Raw genomic sequence first — 26,115 nt, forward strand, 5'->3', positions numbered from 1 at the left:
AAAAAGAGAGAAGGAAACCATTAACTTTTTCTGTGTTTGCCTTTATATCATATAAATGCTTACATCAAGTCTGTACTACATTTCAAAGCTTTTTAAAAAGGAAGTTAGGACGGGGAATTTGTGAGCAAAAATGGCAGATTAACTCAGATTAGAAAACTGAAAACAGGCTGGGGTAGACCCCAAATGATATTCTGGTTCTATCAGAAAAGGATAAGTTGACATAAGGGGAAGGTTGAGAAGAGGGAAGGAATAGCACCAGCCACATATTAGTTAAAAGAAACTGACCTTTGCATTTTGGTTCATTTATTCACAAATCCATTTTGCTTGTTTATAAACTTTATAAAGAATTTTAACAGCATGCACAATGCACTTTTTAAGTGAATAGCTGCGACACTGAAATTATAAGCAACCTAGTATATCAAAGCAGTAATAGTTCAACAGGGAAAATGAAGGGGCCTCCTACTTAGAAGAAAATTGAAGAAAAAGATGATATCAATTCCCTGGCTCATACCACCCACTAAAATTAATTCCAGAATAGACATAGGAAACTACATATATATATATAGTGTGTGTGTATATAGTATATACACTTAAATATAGTTATAAAACTATAAAATAATTCCAAAAGGAAGAAATTTATCTGAAGACCAAGTTATGAAGTATTTTCTGGGCAAACGTGCAAAGCAAGAACTCATAACTGAAAACCTGGGTATCAGTACTAGATTCAGGTTTTGAAGGCAAGGCCATGTGCTCACTTCTGAATCTCCAGCACCAAGAAAAATTTCTGGCCCACAGTAGGCGCTCAATAACTTTGATCAAATAAATCAGTGACTGAAGAGCGTATCCTGGCTTGGCAGGGGCTGTGTCAGATACTAGGTTCTCAGGCTACCTTCTCAGCTCCAGTCTAGAGGGCTGCTCATCATTGTGTGAGGACAGCGGGCACTTCTATAGTTGTGTCTTTGTTCACAGTTTTCCCACTGCCTTGAGTGCCCTTCAGAATAGTCGGTGATTAAGAACACGAGCTTTGGGATCACACAAACCTAGTTCAAATCATAGTGTTGTCTCTTATTAGCTGTTTAACTTTGAGATATTCGAGAAATTTATTTAACATCTCTGAGTCCACAAAGTGTGGACTATAATAACGGGAGATTCAATGAGATAACACACATCATGTGGGCCTGACAGACAGTAAATAAACACTGGACAACTGAGGTTTCCTGCCCCTGGCAAAGACCTCCTTACCCTTCAAAAATCTAGAGAAAATGTTGCACTCCCTTCTTCCTACTTCTCTCCATTTTCCCCATTGATCATTCTCACCTGGAAACCATCGTATTTAATCTCTTCTGCTAATAACAGTTATATACTTCTCCTTCAACAACAGTTTTTGCACTTTAGGCATGTAGAAAAAATAGTTAACTCATCCCACTTATTTTCAAAATTTACCCTAGGCCCCAGCACAAAGAAGTCATGAAATAACTGATTCTAACTTGAACTTTAAAACCATTCGTTGTGCTATTGTCTGCTCCACTAAAATAGTTACCCCCAAAACTAAACATACACACAGGCACACAAACTTAACCATCGTAATTTGAGTGTTCTAAGTTTCTTTCCAATTAATTTTTAAGACTTTGGATGTCTTACAAAATTACTTCTAAGGTCACCATACCCGGTTTGAACAGAAACACAATCTTAGAACTTTTTTTTTTAATGTAAAGAACAAAGCACAACAGACTCCATATAGGTGTCCCTCACTTAATGAAGCATACGGTCCAGTTCTAAATCAAATACAAACTGAATTCTGTTTCTGCAGCATTCCTTATAAAGGCAGACAGTGATTCTCAAGCAGGGGAAAAAACACTCCAAAGACTGTCAGGCCAGTTAATCAATAACACTTACAGTTGAGTTGCAAATGCCCAGAAGGTTTTCATCTGAACTTGCCCACCACCACTCCTCCGCCCACACACACACTCTCGGAAATGAGCTGGGCCAAAGGGAGGGAGCATACAAAGATGACAAAGTATGGCTCTTTTCCTCCCCTTTTCCCTGCCAGAACGCAGATAAAGGATGGTTTTAATATCCTGGGCATATGTCCATGGGCCTGATTATAACTTCACCTCTTTCTATGCCTTTAAAGGCAGCATGTCAGAATGTAAGGGAGTACCAGTGACATTATAAGGTGATAAACACTAGCAAACTTACACTGTGAACCCCTGGCCCAAAGAGATAAGGGTGAGGGAAGCCCTGATTTCTAGCATTTGCCAACGCCATGCTGTAAATACCCCACCGCGGCCAACTTCAAGCTAACACCTGGCTTACTAATTTCCTGAGTATTTAGCAATCAGCTGGAGACTGGCTCCAGCAACCACTGCTCTTAAAAAAGAACAATAATGCTTTGGATCCCCGTATTTCTGGTAACCTTAACAGAGAAAGTACAGTTCTCTAGTTCTTGACTGTATATAAATAAAATTTTAATAATCATTTTAATTTTAAAATTCTAATAGAATAAAAAAATCCGGGGTGACTTACTTGCATATAATATTTGACCTGGAACACATTGTGAGACCTCATTAATTTAATTCCTCTATCATACATAGACACGGAATGAAATGTTCCAATAAAGAGAAAGAGATTTGCATCAAAGAAAATGAAAGAATAAATCCAGACTGTTCTTTGTTTGTTTTTGCTCACTTGCCAGGAAAATCTCCACTGACTGCATTCAGTTGTGACACTTAATCCTAGTGACTAATTTTTATAATATATCTGGACTCTTTCACTCTGTTTTATCTAAACATTGATTTAAATTTTAAAGTAGAACTATTTGTGATCTGTACAAAAAACAACTTAATCCTATATACAACACCTCATAACGCAACCTCTCTCTCCGGTATATCTATAAGGAAAATAACCTCAAATGCCACGACAGGTTTATTAACTCACCAAGCATTACCATGCACCTTCCACACACCTGAAACTGTTCTAGGAACTGGGGATACAGCACTGAAAATCCTGCCTAATGGAGCTTACACTCTTCACAAGACAGAAAACATACAAGATCAATAAGTAAAATACACAGCATGTTAGACCATGAGAAGTGCTAAGAAGAAAACTAAAGCAGGGAAGGAGACCAGGAGAGGTGAGGTAGCTCAGGATACCGACTCTGAGGAGGGGTATGAGTAGGAAGTGAGGGAACATGCTCTGTGACTTTCTGCTTGAAAAGGAACCTCAGGGGCAAAGACCCTGAGGCCACAGCTTGCCTGACATGCTCAAAGATGGCAAAGTGAATCTGGCTGGAGCTAAATGAGTGAGGGGAGGCACAGTGAGTTGTAGAAATAAGGCCAGAAACATAAGTTAATTTTGAGGTTTGAAACATGTATGTTTCTGATCTTTTCATTATTTATACACTTAAAAATCAGAAAAATTAAAGCAATTAAATTGATCTGCTTGAGGCTGTCACATCAATTACCCTCATTACAAAGAGAATGTTCTCAAGAAGGGAAAGAGCAGAAAGTTACGCTGCTTTGTTTCTGAAAATAAGTAGAGGGGATGAGCAGGGAGGTGGATGAATATTCTCTCCCTCTTCATCTCCAGTTCTATGACATTTTATACACGTTTTTTGAAAAAGCCTTTACAACTCAGAAGTCAGCTTGTTGGTTTTAACAGTATAAAAGTAACAGACTGAGTCCATGAAGAGAAAAAGACTGAATTATTATTTCCAACCTCATCGTCAAAAAGGACTCAACATCAAAAGAACTCAAGGCCCAATAGATAGTTAAGATTTAAACAGTTACTTGTTGCTAGAGGTTGAGGTGAGACTAGACTACAGGTCTCTTGGCTCTGAGTCCATTGCTTGTTCCACTACACATTAGCTAAAAGTAGGAAAGTTAGTGTGCCGTCCAGATAGTTCTCTACGACCTCAGTGTTACTACGAAGTGATCAGCAAGCTGTCAAAGCGCAGCTTCTCAAAGCTAGCAAAAACCTTCAGAAGAACCACGCCATCACCAGGGCTCCGTTATCTCCACCTGACACGTGAGGACTCACACATTCGCTGAACTAAGTCAAATGCAACTAATCTTCGTGCTCTTACAATTAACCTTTATACCTAGCGATCAGACCAGATTTTGAAGCAAGACAAAACTCATTTCTCAACATGCGTCCAATGTTAGTTTTAGCTCCAATCCCTATGCAGGGCAGCCTGTGCTATTTCCCATAAAATGTCCTGTAATACAAAGTTTTTCAAACGTAATCTGATACTTATTCATAATTCTTATGAATAAATATGACTAATCAAGTCTCTACTTACAATTCTTACCTTATTTGTAGGTTATGTTTAGCACTATGAGAGCAGATTATGAAATCTGTTGAGTTCCCAGACCCTCTGTCCACTCCTCCCTCTTCCAGCTATGCATCTATGCATCTGTGGTCTTTGCTGCTCATTAGCACATCTACCAAAAGGCAAATGAAGGAAAGGAAAACCAACGGCAACCAGTCTTTCATTTCGTTCCTTGACAGAGTTGTTAATCCTTCTTAGAAGGTATAGCATTACTATATTTCACTGATTTAAGGATGAACATTTTTGTACATTTTAACTTCTCTAAAGTGCAGGTTAAGATGCATTCTGAATGTATTTCAGAATCAGTAGTATCTTAGCACTGTGTCAGAGTTTAATTAGCATTTTTTCTCCTTTTTTGATAGTACATAATAGTGCATCTTATAATTAATGGCATCATAGATACAATTAAAAGCAGTATTTAAGCTATCTTTGCTTTAATTTACGCTAACATGAATATTTGTAAGCTGTAATAAAGTTTATAAATAAACCAATTAAAGTTTGTGGAATTAAGATGTCAGGATAAAAGAAACTAGGTATTACCAGAGAATGATCATAACGGTCTCTGCTTCCTAACAGAAATTAATGTTTATATTTAAAAGCCATTATTTCCCTGTGATGCCATAAAAGGGGCTGATGATATTAAGATGGTTATTAAGGTTTTGCAGCCAATGAAAAAAATAAGTCCCAAAATAGACAGTGTGAAGAACAACAGATTAAACAAAAGAAAAACCCAATGTGCCAGTGCAATGAGATACCACAGAAGGGGAAACATAAATCTTCCACGAGGACAGTGGGGTGTCACGGGAGACTCGCCCTAGGAGCCCTGAAGGGTGAGTAAGAGGGCTCCAGGTGGAAGAGGTGAGGCATTCCAGGCAGAGAAAACACCATGTGCAAAAAATGGCCAAACACACAAAAGTGGCCAGTACTATGAATGGGGAAAAGGAGGTGTTAAAGTAATTAAACAGGAGGTCATTAGACTGGGAGGGCTCTAATGCTTCCGTAGCCTACGTAAGCAAACCAGTCCTAAACCAGAGTCACTGTGAACGCACTCACATCCAAGAAAACAAAATTTAAGAACAACCAATCACAAACAGCCAATGAGGCTTTCCTATATAGGTAACTGCTTAAGCCCTAACCAATCAAATAATTTCCTTGCATTGCTTCCACGTCTGCCCTTTAAAAGCCTCTCCCCTAGCTCCTGTCCAAGGCACACTCCTCCCCACTGTCAGTTTGAGACTGCCCGATTCAAACAGATGTTTGTTCAAATAAGCTCTTGAAAATTTTAATGTACCTCAGTTTACCTTTTAACAAATGGCAGTAGAAAACCCCAGAGAAGTGTCAGCCACACAGTAAAATATATTTTAGGCCATTTCAAGTAATGATCACCAGCTTCCCCTACCCATTATTTTCAGCCAGAGATTCTGAAGACTCAAATAATTGATTTTTAAAAATTTCCATTCTGATATGGCTATTATTGGCCTTATTGTTTACAGCAATGTCAGGGCGCTCCAGATAGCTGTAAGGTTGTGTCTTCTTTAGACTTAACACACTAAAATGAAAGTGAAATAGTTCTTAACATGATCTCTGTTAATCAACTCATGTTCCTCAGCATTGTGATTCAGCAGGTAGGGCTTCTAAAATTACAGACTTCTCAAACAAGCTAAAAAGAACTTGTGAATAAGATTATGAGTGAAATCTAAGGAAGACACGTTAAATCTGCTCCCAGTATAAAAGCCAAAGAATTTATCCCATTAGCATCTGAATAATAAGTGCCAACACAGCAAGCTGTCATCTGAAACTCCTGGCAGTGCCTTCCTCTGAGCAGTGATGAAGCAGGAACCATAAAATAGGGACCTGCAAGGAGATAATCAGAAGTCTCATTTCCCCGGCTATTGTCAATCCAAAGAGAATAATAAGGTGCTATTATTTCATTATACAGCAAGTTATACTGTTACATAAACTGGGTTGCGAAATAACTTCTTATACAATAAGGTAACATTCACCGAAGGCTTACTATGTACTACATACTGAGATTCTCCTCCTCCAGGAAAGAAGCTCAAAGAGGACATGAATTTTTGACTTGTTCACTGGTGTATCCCTAGTGCCTGGCACAGCGGAAACGCCCAATAAGTATTCAGTGAATACAGGAAGAAAAAGAAAACACAGGTTAGAAATCAAGGTATTCTATATGTACCATTCCATTTAATCCCTGCCAATTATGGGGAAAATCCTATTATTTTTTCTAATTTAAAGGCTTGAGAAGGAAAGCAATTTACCAAATGGGAGCAGAAAGACCTAAGCCAGACTTTCACAGCAAACCCTCTGTGCTTAACCTCGGGCTGCCCCCTCCACACCTCTGTTGAGTTCCTACTTAGACTACGCTGCATGCAAATTCCAAGAGATCTGAGGCCTGGAGTCCGATTCACAAAAAACTCAGGAAAGGCTAAGTTGGAAGATTCTCAGTAACTCATCAACAATAACTGAGTTTCCAGCAGAATAACAGGCTGCCTATGAGCCTTGGAAGAAGCAGAGAACAGATGGGAAAATTACAAGAAACTCAAGGAGAAAGGGCAATTTTGGTGGAGATTTCAGCATTTAAAAGACCTTTTGTTGGAGTGTCTTCAATTTTCCTGATTACTAGCGTAAGCAAAGTTTCTTTTCTATACTATTATTTTTCCTTCTATCAATCTTTTAAAATTGTTTCCCAAATTATATGTAATGATTAGATTACCTTGATTTTTAAGTAATATTCATTTCATCAAAACTAAGGCAGAGCTTACCAGATGTTTCAAAGAATGATTTCCCATACAACCAGGTCATGACTGCCACCTGGCTGACAGTGACTGCAAGGTGTCATCCCAATTTTAGGAGGGTTACAATATGACAGAAAAATATGTCTCTAGGAATCCATGGAAAAAGAGAGAGAAAGAGCTAGAGAGCACGCAAGAGTGAGCCTTCAGAAGAACAGAGGCGTCTGATGCTTCTTCCAAAGAGCCTTGCTCAAAAGGGAGGCCTAAGGAGCCACTCAAAAAGTATCAACTGAAAATACTACAATTACTGGTTTGCTTTGAAATTATGTGTGTGTGAATGACTTCCGTTTTTTAAAAAAATGTAATCTAAAATAACGTCTAAGGAAAATTTTCAACAGAAAGGTGTATTAAATATTTTTTTTTTTAATAACAGACAAGATGAACTGGAAACATGGGTCATTTCTAAACCGTCTGGGTGTGTTAACATTTCAGGAGAGACTGCATATTTAAATTTTTTAACAATAAAGAAAACGAGAAGAATGCATGGGAGATAAGGATTTCTTTACACAAAGATATATTAGTGCATGGGGCCCTTTTAAATGCTGAAAGTTTTCCAAGGAAAACAAAAAGTAATTATACTTACAGAGACTACGGAGCAAACGCTCACTGTAGGTAAGTAACTGTAATTACTGTGGTTATTGTGGATTTTCATATTATAATTTAAATACTATTCTCTACCACACACGGCACGTTAATATCAATGGACATTGTATCTAAAATTAGCAATGAACAAAACACATCAGCTAATATAAAGCCTGATGTCAAACTTGATTTTCTCCAAATATAAACGAATAAAAATCTTGCATCAAACCAAAATAAAGTAGACCTACAAGAACTTTAAATTTTCAACAAAAATGAGAAAGTAAAAATAATCTGCAGAAGTAAAAGGTGATCGACTGTGACAACAGTTCTCTCATTGACCAAACTCAGGCTACCCTGAACTCCTTTTTTCAACTATGCCTGACTTTTGAACTTCCATGTTCATCTCCTTATTGTCCAATTTTAGAAGAATCCTTCTAAGTCAGTTTAACCACAACCCCCTACCCTCAGTATCGAATCACCCTCCACATCCAGTCTGAATCCTCAACCTCCACCATCCCCAGTGATGTCTGATCCCCCCGGCCCGCCTTTAGCAGGAATCCTGTTAGGTCAGTTTAACCAAAGTCTCCCCTTACCCCTGATGGTTCCTCTTAGTAATTTCCCATCCACTGACCCCCACTCTGCTCCTTAGCTATAAATTCCCACTTGCCCGTGCTGTATTCAGAGCTGAGCCCAATCTCTCTCCGCCACTGCAAGACCCCAGTGCAGTGGCCCCTACACCTTTCGCCACGGCCCCTCCCTTGAATAAAGTCTTCTTTACTGTGCTTTAACAAGTGTCACTGAATAATTTTTTTCTTTAATAGTTTTAATTGTTTTTTCTTTAACACCTATTATGTAAGAGAGAGAAAGTGAAAATAAAACACCTAATATAGTGGCATGGTTATACGTATGAGGAGGTTCTCCTTTTTCTGAACAACTTTTTATAGAGGGAGAAGCAAAAAGAGTAGACAAAGAATCAAGGACAAGAAATATGAAAGTCTGTGGTCAGAAATTTCAGGAAGGTCATTATCACTTAAAAAATAGGGAATACCTACAAAAGATCTTGATAAAACTACATATAACAGAAGCTTCAATGAGTCTAAGTACATTTGGGGGAATATATTTGGGAGAGAGAGTTAGGACATGCAGTAATTAGGCTCAATAGCAAAAGACATGTCAATGACAGAACAGAAATACAAAATATGTGTAGGCCTATCCTCAGGTTAAATATATTACTTCCTAGAACCATGGGGCAGGCCAAGGAGAGAAGAGGGGAAACATAGGAATTGATAAACATCTACATTAGGAACCATGAAGCAACAGAAGAAATCACAGACCTAATCTTACCTTTGACCAAATGGAAAAGTCTCACAAGGACAAATGAACTGAGTCTAACCCAAAAATAATATAACAGATTCACCTATTACAAGAGCAAGGAGAAGGAGACACAGATAAAATGCTAACACAGACAAAACACAGGAGTTGAGTTCTATTACCGCCATAATTAACTGAACCTGGGCTCCGGAAGTCCTCTCTGTCTGCAGCACTCAACAAATAAACACTCAATGTGTATCTTTAGCTTTTTAAAAGTCAGTTTCTGGGCCTCAATTTTCTCATCCATCTGTTTATTCAACACATATTCTGTTGTGCTTGGCGTGCTTATGAGCTTGGCACAAAGGCATTGGCAATAGAAACATTGTACCTGCCCATAAACATCCCAGAGGTTGTATGAGAGAAATAAAAGTCTAAGAATAAACCTGACATGTGTGGCCTCAAAGACAAGTACATCTTGAAATTTTTCATGAAAATTAGTATTAATCTAATGAGTTAAATAATTCCTATTCATTTCTCAACATATAACTACCACCAACTGTCTTGAATAAATTAAAATTTATAACTGAATAAAATTAATTATAAAATTGATTCATTCAAATTTAAGACTGTTATTTGAAGGGATTAGAGAAAAGGGGAAAATCTCATGTACTTGAATCACATCCAGGGCTTATATTTAACAGGGACCTTCTCAAATACCCCACTGTTAGCATAAAAACTCATGTGTCCTGTTAAATGTAATTTCTAAGATGAGGCCTGCATTTGAGAGGATTTCCTTCACGGAAGAATCCAGATGGGACCATAAGCCCATACAACCAACAAGGAAATCCACAGGACCCTAAATCAACCAGGAAGTCTTTCATTGCTAAATATATTTAAAGAACAGACCTCATAGATATGTGAGGATAAGTGAGAATATTAAAGAAAAAGATCAATTAATTACAGAACCACCACCTCAAGATGTGGTTGTGGGGATCATATATGCAGGGATCAAAGCAGATTTTCTTTAATGAATATCCTCAGAGATCTGAGGATGTTATGAGAATAACAAAGGAAGGAAAGAAGTAAGGAAGGGAGAGAGTGAGGGACAAAACAAAATTGAAAGTAAACCCATTCAACACAAGCAATAAACAATCAAACAGTCCTGAAAAAGACTTCATTAGACATAAGGGAGATATAATAAGGAAACCTCCTAAAACAAAAAACAAAATGAGAAAGAAATAGGAAGTACAAGAGAAAGAAATATAAGGAAATATATTAACAATAAATGCAATAAAATTAAGAGAAAATACAACTCAAGTTTTTCTCTTCTTGGGGAAAATGTTATAAAAAATAAAATTTGACTACTTAAGCAGAAACAAAGAGGTAGTTTTTCTGAGAATCTGGTAAGAGGTTTCTAATACCTTCTTTGAAAGCAAGTATATACTCAGTGGTCTAAGTTATGCCAGAATTTGTTCACAGTCAGCCAACTGTGAGTCTCTCAATTTGCTTGTATATTCTATTTACCCCCTTTGTCCAAAATTCATAAGCAGTGGCATTGATACTGGACATCCAGAGTGCTCGTGCTATTTTTAATGAAGATATTAGAACCAAGAGGATTTAGTTTTGTTCTTTGAAGATTTACAATATGAATCTGTGAAATACCTGTAAACTAGAGGGTCTAAGGCCAGTTTCTTCCACTGGGTGGTATAAAAAGTATTTTTTTGTTTGTTAAGTAAACATTGTGTGTTTGCTATGCCTTTTGTGGGGCCAAACTTGCCAAAATCTGGAATAATAAATTTTAAATAGCATCATATTGCTATCAATATTAAATATTAATACTCAAGATTTTCCAAGAACAATGTAAGATTTGAAATGGAGAAAGTTTCTTAACACTTTTATACTGAATTTTATGACAAGCTCACTCTCTATAATAAAAGTGTGGGTGCATTCCTTCCCTTTAGACATGAACAAGCAACAACAGATCTTAAAAGTTGCAAAGGCTCTCGTAAGTACCCTTGAACTGGTTAAAACTGATCAAAATTGTAAGGACTTTTTCAAATTTTTTTATTGAGTAGGTAATTAATGCACTTGGAATTAATATTAAAAGATATTATAGCATATACAATGAAAGATAAGTCCGTCTCTCTCTCCAGTCCCCAACCAACCAGTTCCCCTCTCTGGAGTGAAGAGTTTTACTAGTTTCCTAGATCTCTTTTTTGACTATTAAAAATGTCTATCTTTATATCTTTTCACTGAGACCATTGATATAATTTAAAAAATGCCATGCACTAACCCTTAAATTTATATATTAATAAAGTTAACATTAAATAAACTTTATATTTATTTATCTCATGGGTATGTATGAACAACCATTCAGTTTACAGGCAATATTCGGTGTTCAAATGGATTTGTCACCTCTTGCACTAATTTTGGCACATCCCAGAATCACTAGCACAACACAAAATTCCTTCTGTGAGATTCCTAGAAGATGGTCACGCTTCAGCTTAAATAAAATATAAACAAAGATTTCACTAAATGCGTTAGTTGTTTTAACTAGTAGAAGGGAAAAACAATCTCTTTTACACTAAGAGAGACTACCGAGCTGTACTTTCTACTCACAGTTTCTACTTGATGGTGTCCTCCAGGGAAGATTACTGAGTCACTGATTTCTAAGGAACATCCCTTTAAAAGATGCTCATATACACAAAATGTGCATACAAATTTAGGAAGTGGAGTAATTTTTCCTTTAAAATATAGACACTTATTGTCCTCTTCTCTTCTCTTCATGAACAATTCAGGTGGGCCAGAGCAAGGCAGTATAGAAACAAGGTAGATATTATTGGGAGGTCATTTCTCCATGGGTCTCTCATGTTTCTGTGTGTCTTACAAGTAAGAGATCAACGTTTTTGTTTCAGACTGTCTTTTCAAGGATAGTTTAGAAAACAGAGACAGTGTCACCTCTGGAGCTAGCTACAGGCATGCTTACTGTCTAGTATAATAAAGATAATATCTCCTTCTAGGGCATTTACTTCCCATTATAAAAAACTTGAGAATCATAAGCACTGGGTTTCTTTCCTATAATACAACTCACAACATAAACAGGTGTCATCTGACTGTCTCTTCACATCATGCTGTGGATATGAGGTCCAGGAAATTGACACAAAAATGCTAATCCTCTGGGTACCGCAGTGAGTAATAAACTATCCTTCATCTCTGACCTAGGAGTCTCACGTCTTTTACCAGTATCCATGAAACCGTGGCTGGCTGACTCGTTAGCTTACAAGTGGGGTAAAATCTGAGGCTATTCATAGTTCTTAATATTTATAGTATCAAAAAGAAAAAGTAAATTACCACAGTTTTAGGCACAACAATGAGTTGCATATAACTATTCACGAAATCCCTAAAAAGTTAAGAAAAATGTTAATAAATTTAACAAAGAATGCACCCTACTTCCTGTGCTCAGCCCTTCTCCCACTCACAAGTATCAACACCCGTAAGTGCTCAATTTTATTACCTATATCATGATATTTGAACTTTATAAATTTCTAATACTCTACTTTTTGCTATGAAATGAACAAGAGCAAAATTATACAGGGCTGAGGAACACTAGAAAATTGTCTATCAAAGAGATTTCAAAAATTTTTAGGAATTAATAAAAGCACTAATTGGTATCTAAAATATTGTCTCTTGGGAATTTGTAGTTGTTTTAATATGAATTTCTCTCAGAACTTACAACTCTAGTTTATGCTACAAATAATATATCAGCAGAGGATAAATATTATAGAAGTCACATTTCAGAAATGTTTAAGAATACCATGGTTTATAGTAACAGTAAATATGTCAGAAGAATACATATCCAGGCTCATAGGTAGAAAACATATGTCTATGTCAACAAGACTGCTGAAAATGATAGCTGATTTTCTTTCCTTCCATAAGAAAATATTAACTATCCCATAAAGCACAAGACACTTGTTCACATCATAAACTACCAAGTCAAAATAAGTGCATATGAGTGTAGCCATGGAATATGTCTCCGTAAATGCCAGTTATCTTCATCATAAATCTCTAATAGCTCATTACAAACAAAACATAGGAACAAGATTCAATATTACACTACTTTAAAGACAGGTCATCGTTCACGGTTGATAACTTCTGTACACAGCTAAGGTGGGGCATCTGTATAGTAATAACTTTTATACACTGTAAGAAAAAACAACGTTCGCACTCTTTGAGAGTTTTTTCAACACACAGGCAGCAAAAGAACATTACTGAAGTAAATCCTACACATATCATTTCATCTGTAACTATTTCAGTATACACCTCTAAAAGATGAGTTTTCTTAAAAGACATAACCATAATATCAGTATCACATCCAAAAAAATGAACGATTGCTTAATAGCAATTATCCAATGGGTTCAAATGTTCTCTTGTATCAAAAAAAAATTCTTCATATACTTGATTCAAATGAGAATTCAAACAAGGTCCACACATATGTCTCTTGTCCCTTATAATCCAGGTTTCCTTTTCATTTCTTTTTATTGTTTTCCTTGCAATTTATTTCTTGAAAGAACCAAGCTGTTTATCCCACATTCTGGATTTTGCTGATTGTCTCTGATGGTATCATTTGGTTCATTCTTCTACCACCTGAATTTTTTGTAATCTGGTTCTGTCAGTCATGAATTTTGTTCCTCCCAGCTCCAAATCTACTCTCCCTCACCTGCTCTGCCATAGTGGAGCTGAACATGGTATTTATTTCCCCCGTGCCTGCTGGCCCAAAGTTAGGCTTTGTCAGTAGAGGGACACTGAAGAAGGGATTTCTTTCTGGTTCTGGTGTACTTGTCTCACTGGTCTCCAGAACAATATGTGGCTCTTTTCAGCTGTGCTGAAAGGCCAGCATCGAGCAGCACCTGCCCACACGGATGGCTTCCCCTGGCATACTCTTCTCGGACTCCTTCAAAGATGAGCACCCACAGCAGGGCACCACGCTGCCTCCGGTGGTTTTATAGCAAAGTACCAACAGCAGCCACTTCTCTTTAGATGGCCTTTCCCAAAAGCATTAGCAGATGGGGCCTTTGGGAGGCGATTAGTTGATAAGGGCAAAGCCCCCATGAATGGGATTGGTGCTCTTATAAAAGAGACCGCACAGAACTCCCTCGTCCCTTCCACTGTGTGAGGACACAGCCAGGAGGGGCCTCACCAGAAGGTGACTATGCTTGTACCTTCATCTTGGACTTCCAGGCTCCAGAACTGTGAGAAATAAATTTCTGTTGTTTATAAGCTAGCTTGTCTGTGGTATTTGTTGTAACAGCCTGAATAAACTAAGACATCTTTCGCATCATGGACGCGGACATGGCACCGCTCATCAAGCCGTGCTGAGGCGGCGTCCCACATGCCACAACTAGAAGGACCCACAACTAAAAATACACAACTATGTACTGGGGGGCTTTGGGGAGAAACAGAAAAAATAAAATCTTAAAAGAATAAAATAAATAAATAAAATAAACACGCAGCTACCCTATGAGCCAGCAATTGCCCTCCTGGGCACTGACCCCAGGGAAAGGAAGATTTATGTTCACAGGCAAACCAGCACACAAAGGTTTACAGCAGCTTTATTTGTAACAGCTCCAAACTGGAAACAAACCCTGATCTGCTTCCCGTGGTGAATAGTTAAACAAACAATGGTACATTGCTACCGCAGAACGCTACTCTGCAATGAAAAGGAATGAACTAGTGATCAACGGAATGGATGGCAAGGGAATTACGCTGAGTGAGAAAAGACAATCACAAAAGGTTACACACTACATGGTTCCGTTTATATAGAATTCTTGAAATAAAACTACAGAGATAGAGAACAGATGAGTGGATCCCAGCAATTAGGGAAGGAGCGGAGAGAGAAACAAGCAGGTGAAGCTACAAAGGAATGGCATGAGGGAGCCTGGGGTGAGGGAACAGTTGTGTATTTTCAATGTGGTGGTGACACAAACATACATGTGGGATAAAACTGCATAGAATTAAATACATGCACATGTGCACACACATGCACAAATGAGTGCATGTAAAACCGGTGAAATGTGAATGAGCTCTGTGAAGAGTACTAATACCAATTTCCTAGTTCTCATGTTGTTTTGACATGCACTAGATTAATGCAAGATGTTACCATTAGGGTAAACTGGGTGAAGTGTACATGGGACCTCCCCGTATACTTTCTTTGAGACTTCCTAAAAATCTCTCTCTATTTCAAAACAAAAGGTTAAAAAGACATCCACACAAAAGCTTTCATACAAAAAAAGAATCAGAGAAATGAATACAAATTTATCAGTAGTTACAGTCAAGAAACAAAGTGAAATCTCTAATTTAAAGACAGATTGTTAGACTGGATATAAAATTTAAACCCAGCTATATGCTATTTATGAGAGAGAGCTAAAATAGAAGGACCCAGAAAGTCTGAAAGTGTAAATTAGGAAAAAATTACAGAAGTAGGAAAATACTAACCAAAAGATAGCTAATGTAGTTATATTAATAACAGACCTCATCACAACTAGCGTGTTAACGTTACTCATTTCAGGACATACCTTGTCAACTTGGCCTTATGCTTCAAAAACAGGGTATTAGAGAAATATATGCCAAATCCTGGTGACATTTCCATAACCCTCATAATGCCTACCAGGGTCTGGGACCAATAGTAAGCACTCAAATACTGTTGACTGATTGATTAAACGGGAAGTATTCCTAGAATTTTCAAATAATTTGACCCTCCCGGCAATGGCTGTCTTGGGTCTGCATGCTAAAACATCCATCACCAGGCCTCCACCGGAGCTCAAAGCATATGAGGTAAAAGTTCAATACCAGCATATCCTTCATCCTCAAAAACATACAAGAGAGTAAATATTTTATTCTCATTTAAACAAACAAGTTCATTTAAAAGATAATATATTTGACACACAAATAAACCTTACACTGAAATAAAAAATCTTACCTAAAACTTGATAGCACCTTTCTGAGTAAGAGTTCATTTCTTCTAGCTAGGGTGTGTCTATCCAAGAAGCAGCTAAATATTATACCACTGCTATTCTACTCCAGTTTAACTTTAATTAAATATTCCAAGAAATCATTAAATCAGATAATTAATATTTTATTTTACTCTTTTATTATTACTCATTTCCATGAAGTACCAAAATGCTACCCAAAAAAATCCTAATTTTAACATTTTGTCATACTAAATGATGATACACAGTCAGGATATCATTTTAAAGCAAATTTTACAGAAGACTATGTTCATTTCATAAGTATACATTATCTTGATTCAAGTACTCAGCAATTTCTTACTGCAATAATAAAATTCACTTACAAAATAAGTACAAAACAGAAATTTTAGATTCTTGTCTAGAATGGAATTATAGTCTTTAAAAGGCAGTTATAAAAAGGATGGCTAAATATTATTTTAAGAAGAACAGTAACTAAGAAACTCTACATAACCAAGAAGGCATGTATAAAATACTGGTTTGAGAAAAGTTCGAAAATTGAAGCCTGCTTGGTGGTAAATGGAATTTCTCAATTGGCCACATGACCCCCCAGAAAATAAAATTCCTAAATTGACTGAGTGTTCTGTAACTTGAAAATGTAATTATGTGGTAACTACTGTGTACTCAATTGGTTAAACACTGGTTAAGCACAGCAATTCTAAACCAGTTACATGTAGTTGTGAAGTCTGTTTTCCAATCCTACCCGCCCACTCAAAATTCAAAGTGATACTGACCCTGATATCAGTTTCCCCACATTAAACCCAGCATATATGGGTTTAAAATCAAAACATGCACTCCCTGCTTACTCTCTGGCTTCCTGGCTCCAGAATCCACTATCCCCCATGGAGACAGACACCACCAAGGACAAGCACCTGGATTATCTCCTCCCCACAAAGAGATACAGGCTGGTGGTGGGGAAGCTGCTGACCAGCAAGGTCATGGGCTCCCTCCTCTCTGCAAGTAGTCTCAAGGCCAATGACAGGCTGGTGGGAAAGCTCCAACCAGCAAGGCCATATGCTCCCCTTCCCCTACCAAAAACCCCAAATAAAAACCCTTCCTTTTAGCTTTTCAGGGAGTTTGGGATTTCAGCATTAGCTGCCCTCTCTCCTTGCTCAGCGCTGTGCAAAAGTAAAATTCCTACTTTCTTCCACCACACCCAGTGTCAGAGATTGGCTTGCTGCACAACGGGTGAGTGAACTTACTTCAGGTTCGGTCTCAAAAGCATCATTTAATAACCATCATAGAGTAAGAAGTTATATTTGAGTACTCTGGCTGCATGGATTTAAAAGAGGGGAGAACAGACTAAATTTGGTTCTCGTAAATCTAAAGTTTTATACCACATCCACTCCACACCTCAAGGGCAGAATCCTGGTCTTTTATTTCCTTTCTGTCTCCCCTATAGCAACCAATACAGGGCTTGGTACTCAGCAGATGATCAATAAATGCTTTTTAACTGAAACAGCTAAGAATCAGGCCCAATATTCCATCGCTCCCCTGCTTTCATAAAAGATTTCTATTACCTCTCATGTCATGGCCCCATGGTTCACTGAAACTCAATTACAATGAACTATTGCACAAAAATGTCTCATTTCAACAAGCAGATCTCTCCTATTCTCAGTAAAACAAAGCATTTTGTGGACACTGCAGATTTAATCCTCTGTACTTCTGAATTTTTCTAGGGTGCTAGAGTATCAAATACATTTTTACAGTAAATGAACACTCAAAAATGTATTTCCTCAGAATATCTATAAATTCTTTGATTTTTTTAAAAACTAATAAATCATCAGTTTAGAAGAGGTTTCCAGTTTAAGGTAAATATTTAGAGACTGTCAGCCTTTTTTTTTTTGCCTCATCCCAAAAGCAGGAGCTGGTTCACAAGATGTTTCAATCATGACACAGAGAACTGTATTCATGTTTCAGTTCTACTTTACTCAGCCAGTTCTTGGTGTTTAGCTAATTTGACTGCAGACCCCACGAAGCATCCGAGAAGTCTCTGTGTCACCTGAACCTCTCCTGCACGACTAGGAAGAGGTCTTTACAGGAAGCTACCAGTCAAGGCAGAATCAAAAGAAAGGTGCCAGTCACTATTACAGCTGGTCGGATCTGGGCACAACTCACTAAACGGAAAAAACTGAACTTAAAGTTGAGTTTCGCATTTTTATGCATTGCAGATAAACTGGAGGAACCTACAGGAAGAAATTTGACCCAGAAGAGGCTACCTACTTCCAGCTGAGAAATTCTAAAAAGCTCATTCTGCTGCAATGTGAAAGAAGAAAGGTACAGATAATCATCATTTATAACTAGCATGATCTGAGCCCTGACTGTTCAAAGTGTTTTCTTGAATCTTCACACAACACTATGGGTACGTACTCTTTCCATTTCCTGTTTTTAAGATGAAAAAACTGAAGAAGTTAGTTCATTTGGCCAGAATCACAGAACTAACAGTGGGGAGTCTGGCCCCAGAGTTTCCCCCTCGTAAGCACAGCACTATACTAAATCCTGTACATTTTTGGGCTGAATACTCAGGAGGATACTGGCTGAAAGATCTTTTTTTCCAATTTTTACAACAGCAAAGCTACAGAGCTTGGGGCCATTTTAAATACATTTGAATTATACACAGAGATTAAATTATTTGGAGACTGATGGGAATACCCAACCAAATAATTTAATTAAACCAAATGAAAGAATACTAAAAGTCACTGATGTGCTTCTCAGGGACAGAAAGATGGCCAAGTCTGAATGAAAGGGGACACAGGTCACACAAGGTCTGCACTCTCCACTCTAAGAGTACTTTGCTTCTTCCCTTTCCCCTCAAACCGCCTGCCTCATTCTCACTCTCCTCCTATCACCTTACACCCTTCTTCAGTAAGAAAAGTGAATCAGTCACAAAAACTTCCACAAAGTCTTACATCATCTCTGTCCTCATACACACTGCTCACTCTCCCACACAGACAACTGTTTATGCTCCTACCACCCAACTCCTCCTCCTGTGCCCCGGATCCCAGCCCCTCTCGTTCTAGATCTCATCACTAGATCTCATTTCTGTAGTGCTTCCTTCTTTTCTCCTACATAATCGTTTCCCTTTCTGCTGGATCATTCCTATCGGCACACATAATGCTGTTAATTCTCCATGCTTTACACACACACACACACACACACACACACACACCCTAACTCTCCCTCAATATACCTCCTCATTTCTCTACTCTATGTAATGCCTCTACAAAATCTTTTGAGAATTCTATTCTCATTTTTTCCCCAATCTCTTAATATCCCATTCTCTTTAACTCTACTACAATCATGCTTTCACTCCCACCCAGTGAAAATGCTCACATCACAGTCAGCAATGACTCCAGACTGCTAAGTCTAATGTCGATTTTCAGTCCTTACATTCGGTAACCTAGGAACAGGATTTCACTCAGTTGATCACTCCCTCCTCCCTGGAAGCACTTTCTTTACCTGTATCCAAAGCACCATATTCCCTTAGTCTTCAAAACATCATATCCCTTAGTCTTCCTCCTGCCTCACTGTGAATCCTTCACAGTCTCTTTTGCTGGTTCCTCCTCTTTTCCCCAGCCTCTTCAGGTCAGAGTAGCCCAGGATCAGCCCTTGGTCCTCTTTTCCTCTCTACTACATTCGCTCCCTTGATGATCTCATCTAGGCTCATACTTTCTTTTTTTTTTTTTTTTTTTGCTGAGGAAGATTGTCCCTGAGCCAGCATCTGTGCCAGTCTTCCTACACTTTCTATGTGGGTCACTGCCACAGCATGGCTGATGAAGGTTGTAGGTCCACACCCAGGATCTGAATCCACAAACCTAGGTTGCCGAAGCAGAGTGCGCCAAACTTAACCACTATGCCACAGAGCCAGCCCCTCTAGTCTCATACTTTAATTACCATCTATGTGCCCCCAATTCGCAAATGTGTGTCTCCAGCCCTAATCTTTCTTCTGAACTGCAAAACTGTATATCCAACCTGTATATCATATCCCAATATGTATATATAACAGACATCTTAAATTTAACAGGTCAAAAACAAAAGTCCTGATCTTCTGGCCAAAACTGCTCCACCTACAATGTTCCCCATCGGAGTTAATGCCAGTTCCATCTTTCCAACTGCTCAGGCAAAAAATCTCAGTCACCTCTGATTCCTGTCTCTCACACCCCCAATCAGTCCCTTAGCAAATCTACTTAACTCTACTTTCAAAAAATACCAAAATCTTCCCACTTCTCCCCACCCACACTGTTACTACCCTGATCCAAGTCACTGCAGTCTTTCACTGTGATATCCTCCCCTTCCTTGTGCCCCTGCTTCCACCTTTTATCTCCTAAATCCATTGTCAACAAAGTGGATCCGGTTTATGATTAAATCAGACAATACCAATCTGGTTTGTAATTAAATCAGATGGTGCTGATCTGATTTATGATTAAGTCAGATGACATCAATCTTCTGCCCGAATGGCTCCAATGGTCCCCCCCATTTCACTCAGAGAAAAATTAAGTTCAATAAGGTCATACATCACCTGGCTCCCAGGACCTCTTACTTCAACCATCACAACTCCTTCCCCATTCTGCTGCAGCCACACTGGGTCCTTCTTGCTCTGCTACTCCTTGAACATGCCAGACATATCTCCCAGCACCAGGATTTTTCACCAGTTATTTCTCTGCCTATAATACTATCTCGACAAACATCATCATGACTTACTCCCTCATGAGGCCTGGCCTAATCTAACTACTTGTGTACAAAAGAATTTGACCATCCCCAAAGAGAGGCCTGGCCTTTGCTCTAAGCCCTTGGATTGTGAAGCCCGATAAGAAACGTCTCTGTTTGCCTGGGGACCTTGGGTCATGCAGGATAGTATAACAATGTGATTTATAGGAGCTTTGGATCAGCTCAACCTCCAGAGGAGCAAGAGACTAAGACCAGCTACATGGTCAGTCAACCATACCTCTATGACAGAGGTCCAATAAAAGCTCTGGACACCAAGGCTTGGGTGAGCTTTCCTGGTTGGCAATACTCTGTGCCTGCCGTCATACATCAATGCTGAGGATGCTGTCCGTACCTCACAGGGAAAGGACAACTGGAAGCTCTGCATCTGGAACTCTCCTGGATTCTGCCCTAAGTGCCACTGCCCATGGCTGCTTTTAATCTGTATCTTTTACAGGTAATGAACCATAACCATGAGTATAACAGCTTTCATGAGTCCTGTCTGTCCTTCTAGCAAATTATTGAACCAATGGGCAGTCTTGAGGACCCCTGAACTTGCCATTCGTGTGAGAAATGAGGGCAGTCTTATGGACTGGGCTCCCTTCTAATGGCACCACCCAGGCCTCCCCTGTCACACACACTTCCAATCCTTCTAACCCGACTCTTTTTCTTCCACATTTACAAGCTTCAAGCACAATGTCTACTATGTTTATGTATGGTGATTGCTTATTTTCCTCCAGCTAAAGAGAAATTTCTCCACAACTATCAATGCATCTCCAATGCCTGACACAGAGCAGGCGTTCAGTATTTAACTGTTCAGTGAACATAAGCAAATTTGGTAAGGTAATTTGTTTAAACCAAAGCCAAGGAAACTAATGTAGCCTTGCTGCTTATAAACAGGTCAGTTATTAGCCTTAAGAAAAACAAAACAAAACACTGTGGCCAAAAAGAAAAACTTTCATTGTAGGCTTGTTCCCATCACAAGTCCCTTATCAGGAACAAACTGATCATTCCTTTTAATGTAAACGCACTCCTACTGACATCTTCAGTCATGGTGCTCTCTCCACTGGTTCAAACCAGCTGAGCTGTAATTTAAAGTTATACAGCAATTGTTCTCCCAACATGAAAAATATATATTAGTGATCACTGTGCCCAAGATACAAGCCATTTAATAAGCATGTCATTTTATGTGTTTTCATACCAACTGCCACATACTTGAATTAGAGCAGCTGGCACACTGCATCATGACTGTAGTACTGTGATTATTCTATTTTGGATGCCCAATTGGACTACGTACTTCTGAATGCAGGGACTAAGTCTTACCTATATCACCTGGTACACAGCACAGTACCTGGCTTATAGTCAATGTTCAAAAATAGCTGTTGAATTTCATATCTACCCATGACTAAAGAGGACGGTGAAGTTTGATGCTGATAGAGATCCTATATAGTGTAGTTCACATCATAATGGCTCATCTTTATCTTACTATCTCTCCACTATAGCCCTTACTCCTGTGTTGTTGAAATAACACGGATATGCATCCTCCTATATAAAGAAAGAGAGGACAGAAAGGGCACTCAGACACACAGCCATATCTGGAAGTCTTTTGCCAGATTATTCCACACACAGATGAAAGAGTTTTCTGGAAAGATCAATCAGGCCTTCAAATAATATCTCAATCTTTCAAAAACATTCAAGCTAGGACTCAAAGTCTGAATATCTTGCACCTATTTTTGAGTGCATTTCAGCATTCTATTTACAGTTGCAACTACACACTAGCATTACTAATAACCTTAATGACTGCACCAATTCTGCTTTGGGGCACAGGGGAGTCCTTCTATCCATCCTTCTGCCAAACACTCCAGCATATAACTCTATTACAGCAATTTCCACGTTGATTTGTTGCTTTATTTATCTCTCCTGGATCAGAAAGGCCTAGATGCCTGTTCATTATTGTATCTCTCAGTATTAGCACAGTACCTCATATAAATTAAGAGTTTAAAAGAAGCTCTTATTCAAGCTAAATACTCTACAGAGCATGAAGAGGAAGCAGAAGCAAGTACAGAGAACTTGTATCAACGTTACAATATCACTGGAAAAGAAATCATCAACATTTTATTTTAAGGCTACTTTGAGATTCCCTGAGAGAGAACATTTCTACCAAGTAGCTTCAGGAAATTAAGTAATTTTTAATATTGTGGTAAATATACTAGCTAGTGTAGAAACATTAAAAATTCACCCAGGGATCTAATCTTCACTGGACGCGGGCACTAGAGGGGGGGTCTCCGTGGCTCTACTCTACAGAAACAGCGAGACCACCTGGGTGCAGATTACATGGGTGCATTCAACACGTGAAATCTATCAGACAAATACTTTTCTGGTTACTATACATCAATAACAAAAAAAATTTCTAAACAGTGAGTGGGCACAAATTTAACAATTAATGAAATAACACAACTGAAATGTAAGAGGTTCATTCGGCTTATTTTAAAAAGATTGGCAAACTTTCCCTAGTTTTGAGCACAGATCAGCAGGTTAAACAGGTCAATGATGGGCACCTATGGTAATTGATATACTTTAAAACATGAGCAGTTTGTTCCTGCTGATAGACTAGACAGCTGCTCTGAATTACATTTCATGCCGTTTTCATAAACAGCTAATTTCCTGTGCCAGAATTAAAGCCACTTGGAACTGTAGAGTGTTAACTTCACCCCCTTTTCTCTAGCTTTCAAGAAAGGTAGCAACTTCCTTGCTGACAGTTAGCTTTGGACATATCCACAAATATCCTCCCCCTTCAAAATACTGCTGGCTAGAGTATTAATTTCACAACATTTATTATGAAATTACCAAAGAATATGGGGCTTTAAAAAGATGTCGTTCTCTTTTTATTGTTAGTTTCCTTAAACTAATGTAGTCCTCATTTGCACATTTTTACAGGTCATAATATATTTCTAAGCAAAGGGGGAAAAAAATCACTAAGTTGTACCAGTCTTTTTGATTGCAAAATTCAATTTACATTTTTACCTCCAACCTCTACCAATCAGTATTCTGCAAACTGTAACATAACTTAATGCAACATAAAACCTCAATTCTAATAAAAATTCACGGGGGAAAAAAGCCTTTAAAAGTTCATTTTTTAAGAGTAAGATTATTCAATTTTAACTTAATGTAAAGGAAATAAATATTTCTAAAGTAATTCCAAAAACACATATTTGTACACATTAAATTTTAGTAATCTAAATTTAAAATCATAAAATTCAAGAAATAGGTAACCACACAGATTCTCTTTCCTCAACAAGTTGAGTGAGTTCCTGCTTCTAGATTTGTTCATTAAGAAACAACCAACTAAATTTATGCAAGTTTCTTTTTACAGTGAAACTTTATAGAAATGAAAATTCTAACCATAAAAGAAAAAGGGCAAGCCAGTATTTACTCTTGTGGTTCCAATATTTGATTAAAGTAATTTACCCTTCTGTAGTGTTCCCTAGTTAACCGTGTAACTAAATTTAAAATGGATTCCACACAAATATATATAAATATTACTGGAGGTCCAAATAAAAGATTTTCATAGCAAATTATACTCATTCCTCTCTATGTACCCTGCAGTAGCAATGGAAACATACTCACTTTTTTCCCCTGTACATTATCATAAAGTTTCACACTACAAAAAAGACTTTACTCTGAATCCCGAAGTCACTAAAAAATTCCAGCCCTACATGCAACTTTTATTAAGTCTTTTCTCTTAATAATATATCTCTGCAGGGGCTGGCCCCATGGCCGAGTGGTTAAGTTCGCGCACTCCGCTGCAGGCGGCCCAGTGTTTCATTAGTTTGAATCCTGGGCGCGGACATGGCACTGCTCGTCAGACCACGCTGAGGCGGCGTCCCACATGCCACAACTAGAAGAACCCACAATGAAGAATACACAACTATGTACCGGGGGGCTTTGGGGAGAAAAAGGAAAAAATAAAATCTTTAAAAAAAAAAAATAATATATCTCTGCATACAATTTCAGAGACCGTCTAGCATCTTTTGGTATTATATTTCAAAGACGTTGTCACTTTTCATATTTTCTTACTGTTCTTCACGAGGCTTATTCAAAGCTTCAATGATAAATGCCAACACAGTCTGCTATGTCTGTAACTACAGGAAAAGCCCACCACTTTTTCACTAAAGAATGCTTTCTTCCATGTGTTAGCTATTTCTTCCCATTCAGTCACAGCAGAAGGTCTGAGTGACCTGTGATCAACTCAGACCTTCAAGTCTGAATTCCTTAGTTAACAACCACTCTATGATATACTTCATCATACTTCTCGTCCTCATCGCCCTTTTATCACAGGAAACAAATCTGACTTCCTCATCACCCGGAGCCAAGCTCTCCAGAAACCCCAACCACTTCCTGTGACCACTGACGACAGTTCACCCTGCAGAGGAAGGCCAGGGCCACAGCCTCCTGGGCTGAAAGTGAACATAATCTAATCTGACCACCCATCCAGTATGACTCTACGATTTCTCTCAAGAAGAGGCTACGAAGACTATGCTTGAACATCTCAAGAACAGTCAGGAGAATCAGAAAAATGGAGAACAACAACAGAACAGCATCCTTCCTACAAAGATAAAGATGTGCAGGGCAAATCTAGACAACAGAAACGTCAATTCTGAATTTAGATGACCCTTTCAATCTAAAACCAATGGTGCGACATCCAGAGCCCAGCCAAAATTCCAGTCAGAATAAACTGGAACAGAAGTGTAGCTATCTGCTCATTGTTAAATTAAGCCAAAGTTTCCTTTATAGCATTCACATCCCAAATTGTTATTTCTCTCTCTAGCAAAGAAATCTTGTCCTCTTAAGGGCTAACCAAGCATTACCAAAACACTCTTAGACAGAGGAAAGTTTAGAGAAAGAAGGAAAAGGGAATTTGAAGGTTATATTGAAGGGAATTTCTTCAGAAGAAATTCTACTCTACTACTCTTTTGGAGAGCAGAAACCTGAGAGGTAGAAAACCATGAAACCTTTAATTTCAGAGTAACTCAGCTCATTCTGCTATCCCTTAGAAACTTTACATGGGACCTTTCAATAAAAATATAATAAACTTTAAAACCTTGGAATTTGCAAACTATCAGATCAGCTGCCAGGATTTCAAGCTTGCATAAAGATTGAATACATCTGAAATTACATGTGTAGGATAGTAATAGTTACAGCCCACAAGAATTATTTGCATCATTCTACCACTAGTTTGACAGTGTTGCCATTAAAAAAGGAGAAGAATTACTTTTCAACCTTCAGTGAAAATTTAGCCTGCTATCACTATGCGGGATTCTGACATTATGGGAAAGAAGAACAGCTCTTCTGAAAA

At 38.2% G+C, this 26,115-nt stretch overlaps 1 protein-coding gene and 1 long non-coding RNA gene across 5 annotated transcripts in view; one reads left to right on the forward strand and one right to left on the reverse strand.

The window, feature by feature from the left end:
• TPK1 (thiamin pyrophosphokinase 1) overlaps positions 1-26,115 on the reverse strand; it is a 316,777-nt gene that overhangs the window by 262,960 nt on the left and 27,702 nt on the right. The window lies entirely within an intron of this gene.
• Positions 17,127-24,747, forward strand: LOC139082927 (uncharacterized). The gene is made up of 3 exons (XR_011539300.1): positions 17,127-17,243; positions 18,227-18,332; positions 24,522-24,747. It is a non-coding gene; the product is annotated as an uncharacterized lncRNA (long non-coding RNA).

This window comes from Equus przewalskii, chromosome 4 (assembly GCF_037783145.1).
Source record: "Equus przewalskii isolate Varuska chromosome 4, EquPr2, whole genome shotgun sequence".
In the NCBI taxonomy this organism is placed as follows: domain Eukaryota; kingdom Metazoa; phylum Chordata; class Mammalia; order Perissodactyla; family Equidae; genus Equus; species Equus przewalskii.